A 6,000-nucleotide genomic window follows, 5' to 3' on the forward strand; every position below is an offset into this window, starting at 1 on the left:
CACACATCACACACACACACACACACACACACATATATATATATATATATACATATATATATATATATATATATATATATATATATATATATATATATATATATATATATATATATATATATATATATATATATATATATATATATATATTATATGTATATAATTATATTGATATGGCTATATGTATGCATATACAGTATATATACATATATATACATTTATATATGATATATATGTATATATATATATATGTATATCTATATATATATATATATATATATATATATATATATATATATATATATATATATACTAAAAGGACCTCATTCAAACTGGATGGTATCTAACGGAGTTTTTTATTCAGAAAAAGTTACAAGCTTTCTTGGATTACCTGAGGGAGAGTTTTAGGAGATTAGGCTACCCTAAGTATTGGTGGGAGTGGGCACATATTAAAGCAAGGAAAAACTATTTTGGGGAGAGGGAAAGGATAGAAAAGGAACATTTGGTAGGAAAGAAAATAATTACAGTCCCGGACAACAACTCTATTGCACCCATCAACAGAAAACTGAATAATTTCAAATTGATAGGCAGCTACAAAAACACCATCAGGAATAAAATAGTTAGAAACAAAAAGTCGGTAGAGGGGGAAGAGATTAGAGGGGGGTAATATATGGCAGCGTGTCTAGACTGTGAAGTAGGGTACTATGGCGAAACTGGCAAATCATGTAAAGAGCGAAGCAAACAACATCTGCAGAACATAAGGCATTATAATCAAACGTTGGCAGTTGCCAAACACTGATGGGAAAATGATCACAGAATAGACTGGGAAAATATGAGTTTTCTGTACAGAAACACCAACAAAACATCTAGACTGGTTGTAGAGAACGCCTTCATAACTTGCGCCAACAACACGATGGCAGGGAACACCGGAAACGGCTTTGAAGACAGCATATCTAGAAAAACCATATACGCCACAGTAGCAAGGAAACGTAGAAAAAACGCAAGAGAACGCACGGAAAACGGACACCTGGAAGGAGGGATCAGAGAAAGACGAAGGTCACGATGGGGTGGAGGTCACACAGGAGGAGCTAGGCGATTATAGGATTAAAAGTACCCAGCACGCAGATATAAGTACAGCCAGACTATGCGTCTGCTCATTGTACGGATACTTGATAAATGTGGACTGTTTGTCCAAGAAAGCTTGTAACTTTTTCTAAATAAAAACTCCGTTAGATACCATCCAGTTTGAATGAGGTCCTTTAGTAATTCTACTAATGCACAGAACAATTGTGTATGTGATAAAAAAGTTATAATATATATATATATATATATATATATATATATATATATATATATATATATATATATATATATAATGAGAGTGTCTGTGAGGTATCTGTAAACCTCTGATTTAAGGCTTTATAGTGACAAGCTTATCTTAAAAAAATATGAGGAACTAGAAGTAAAGAATTCAGCGTGAATATTACAAATGCAAATATACCTGGTAAAATAGACCAGAATTTCTCTCTCTCTCTCTCTCTCTCTCTCTCTCTCTCTCTCTCTCTCTCTTTCTCTCTCTCTCTCTCTCTCTCTCTCTCTCTATATATATATATATATATATATATATATATATGTGTGTGTGTGTGTGTGTGTAATTTTTTCTGCATCTTTTCCCACTTCTATGTAGGGTCGATGTTTCTGACAGCTTTCTCCACCTGGCTCGGTCAAACGCATCGTCGTCTGATAACTGTTTGTCTCTCAGATCTTCTTTAGCAACATCCATCCACCTTTGCTTCGGTCTGCATCAGGCACCTCCATCTGCATCGCTCTCCTCCCTACATATATCTCATCCCTTCTCATCACATGGTCATACCACCGCAGTCTCCTGTCCTAGGCGTTCTTTGATTCTTGATCCTGTCCATTTTTGTCACTCCACACATATATCTAAGGATTTTCATCTCTAAGTCATCCAATTTCTTTTCTTGCTCTCTCTTTACCGGCTGTGTTTCAGCTCCATATATCAAAGCTGGTCTCACTACTGTCTTACACACTCTTCCTTTAACCTTTACGTTGATTCTGCAGTCACACAAGACACCTGACATCTTTCTACAGTTTTTTCATCCAGCCTGCACTGTGTGTTATTCTTCATCCAAAATTGCCATACGCCAGCTACTGTTGAACCAAGATACCTAAATTTTTCTACTCGATTCAACCTTTGTCCCTTCCATGCTAATCTCGGAGTCTTGATCTTCATTGAATCTTGAGTATTCAGTCTTCTTTCTGCTGATCTTTAATTCTCTATCTTCCAGTACTTTTCTATATCGCTGTGGTTTTGACTCCACAACCCCTCTGTTGGTGCTGTATAGCACGATGTCATCAGAAAACAGCATGCACCAGAGGGATTGATACCTTATTCTTGAGACAGCACATCCATTATCAGGTCAAAAGATATGGACTTAAAGCAGATCCCTGATGTAAACCAACTTTACTGGTATCCATTCAGTTAACCCAACACTGCTTCTAACCTGCATTTTGCTCTTCATACATATCTTGGACCAACCTCACATACTTCTCCTGTGTTCCCTTTGCTCGCATACACCTCCAAACCTCTTTGGCATTATATATATATATATATATATATATATATATATATATATATATATATATATATATATATATATATATATATATATATATATATATATATAGAGAGAGAGAGAGAGAGAGAGAGAGAGAGAGAGAGAGAGAGAGAGAGAGAGATGTATGTATATATATGTATTTTTATATATATATATATATATATATTATATATATATATGTATATATATATACATGTTTTGTATATATATATTTTATATATATATATATATATATATATATATATATATATATTGAGAGAGAGAGAGATTAATTAATTAATTAATTTATAGTGTTTTTCTGTGACACGACTACTAAGGTCACCGACGTCGAGAGAGAGAGAGATTTTCGTTTTTGATTCCCCAGTGGTAGGAATAAAGAGGATGATTCCCTTAGGAAATTCAGTAGAAAGCCTAAAGACCCTCGAGATAAAAATATGTTTACAAACACAGGTAGAAGGAAATGTAAATAGTCCCTTCCTTTATTATTATGTAGAAAGGAAATGTAAATAGTTTCTTTCTTCCTTTATTATTATATTATTATTATTATTATTATTATTATTATTATTATTATTATTATTAAAACGAAAAAAGATTAACTATAGATTTCTGGTGTCACAGATTTCCCCGAAAGATTTATTCTTAGATGAAATCTGAAAATTAGAGAAATGAATGGCTTGAGAAGTTGAACAGTTAGGTTGAAAGGGAGAATGCTATAGCCCATGAGTAAGTCAATCTCAAAAGCGTTTCCATAAAGCGCAGCCCCGAAGAAATTAAAGAAGAGAAAGAACGAAAGGATGGGACTTGACCCCCGACGAAAGGATAGAGTGTTATAAGAGTTAAGGAAACCGGAGCAGGGAAACAGTTACAAAGCTTAGAAGTTCGAAACTTCGTTGTAAGGGAAATAACTAGTCGCCAAGCAATGCAATCAAGACACTTGTGTAAAGTCCTGAGGAACCCTGAGAAAATTTTGTGCTTAGCTTTCCTTCGTTAGAACTTTGAACCTAGCTTTCACAAACGAAAATATTCACTTCCTGCCTAGGAAATTCTTTTCTATCAACTTTTCATTCGAAGGAACTTTATTGGCTCATCTGTAATAAACAAAAATATTCCCTTTCAGTTACGTTTACCTGCTTAAGAAATGTTTAAGGTTAGTTTCTTAAACGAAAAATACCTCGTACGTTCTGAAAACCGTAACTTTCATAAACTGAAGTAACCTCCGTCTTCTGAGGAGCTCTTTTTTGTTAGCTTTCCTGTCCTAAGGACTTTTCAGACTTTACTTTTAAAAATAAAATATATTTACTGTCCTCTGAAAGAAAGATTTTCAATTAGCTTTTCATTTTAAGAATGATTTTAGGCTCAGCTATGATAAAAAAAATTCAATTTCCTTCTGAGGCGCTTTTTCAGTTAGTTTTATGATAAAATATCTCATTGTAAAGAACTGTGTTTATACCTTCAACAAATCGAATATTTATTTCAGTAACACAATTTTGGTATAATCTTTAAGAAATAAAATATTTATTTCAGTTCAAAGTTCTTACATTTTTTAAATAACACAATACAACCGAAGTATTTATTTCTTCCTCAGAACCTTTTAAAACAGCTGTAATATACACAAATATTTATTTCATTCTTAAGAAATATTCGAAGTACTTTTTGAATTACCCTAAATAAACCAAAGTAGTTGTTTCACTTTGATAAACTATATGGATATAATCTGGCAAAAAATTGATATTCATTACATTGAAAAACTCAAAAGTTTTATTTCTCAAAGAAACAATAACTTACGAGTATATTCAGTTGAAAACCACATTTTTAACTAACCCAAACGTTATTAGAACCTGCATGTCATACTGAATATTTTTAGGCTGTTGTATTCAATAATGTGCCTTTCATTCATCAACATTTACTTATCTGTTTCCATCTGTATTTTACTAAGCTGCTCATCTTCTGAACAAATTCTCACTTTTTATATTTAGCCATTCTGTTTCATAGCAACTTTTCCAGAAAAAAGTGCTGTCATTGTACCCCGCATGGTGCATTGTAGACACCGTTAAAGGATGTTTACTTTACCTCCATTCCCGTTTCTTTCCTTTCATCTTGCTCTCCAACTACTCTAACTCCCTCTTTTCATTGTATGGCTGAAAGTGCCCATGTGCTTGGCTTTATAGCCAAATTTTCATAAATGAAATCATTCCCGCTTCCTTCCTTCAGTCTCGCCCTCCAGCCTCTGAACTATGACTTGTTGTTAGTGCAGCTGTGGGGTTTTCTCCTAGTCCCACCTTGACACCGTCGCCCTTCATCTCCTTTTCATTGTTGCAAGCGGTGATGGCCAAAAGTGCCCCAGTGCTTCGTTTGAGAGCCTAAATTTCGTAAAATAATTCAGAAAGTTATGAATAATAATTGTAATACTGCGTGAAGGCAAAAATAATAATAATGTAAGTTATACAAATCTGCCAGTGACCAACAAATTTACATCCATTTTCTTGATGAATATTTATCCGGAGTCCGACGTTAAAGAGCAAATACCCGCCCTAATTTCATTTCCACTTTCGAGTAAAGCAGTCAGCTGCTGTCGTCAGTCACTTTTGGACGCTTCCTTAACTTACGTAGGTCAGCGGAGTTCTTCTCTTGAGTGCTAAGTATGGAAGTGGGGCTTAATAGGTTTCTCAGTGGTATTGGTTCTCATTTGAAAGTGGACTGCTGTGTATAGCATATTTAGTGGTGGTATTTGGAGAGAGAGAGAGAGAGAGAGAGAGAGAGAGAGAGAGAGAGAGAGAGAGAGAGAGAGTTTTTACTTGATTTTCGTAGAATAAGTAGGATCACACAAAATTGAGTCAAACCAAACACAAACTTCAGAGTTTGTTTATATAATATATATATATATATATATATATATATATATATATATATATATATATTTATATATATATATATTATATATTTATATATAATATGACATATATATATTAAACAACAGGCAAATTGGAGTAACGGGAAGGCGTTCTTTTTCTTCATCCATTTAATAATATTATTCGTATCTCTGGATACATTTTCCAGGCTGAAAAATATAACTAAATATAATTGTGTTTAAACAGTAAATATATACAATATATACTTGTTTTTCCAGGTTAATACTACAGTTAAGAAAAAAAAAGACAGTCTTAAAGACATAAAAATATTAAAAGTGAACAAAAAAACAGAAACAAGTGCCCAGAAATATATGGTGTCAAAAGCCATCTAAATAGTGTTTAAAGCAAACGGACACAGACAACCAGTGTTCATCGCTTTTCATCTCGAAAAATGTATCAAGAGATACGAAACGTCGGTCTATTATTAAATGCATAAGAAAAAGAATGTCTTT

General features: G+C 33.2%; 1 long non-coding RNA gene across 1 annotated transcript in view; it reads left to right on the top strand.

Moving 5' to 3' along the window:
- Window positions 1-6,000, top strand: part of LOC136854783 (uncharacterized) — a 227,617-nt gene that overhangs the window by 174,377 nt on the left and 47,240 nt on the right. The window lies entirely within an intron of this gene.

This window comes from Macrobrachium rosenbergii, chromosome 30 (genome assembly GCF_040412425.1).
Source record: "Macrobrachium rosenbergii isolate ZJJX-2024 chromosome 30, ASM4041242v1, whole genome shotgun sequence".
In the NCBI taxonomy this organism is placed as follows: domain Eukaryota; kingdom Metazoa; phylum Arthropoda; class Malacostraca; order Decapoda; family Palaemonidae; genus Macrobrachium; species Macrobrachium rosenbergii.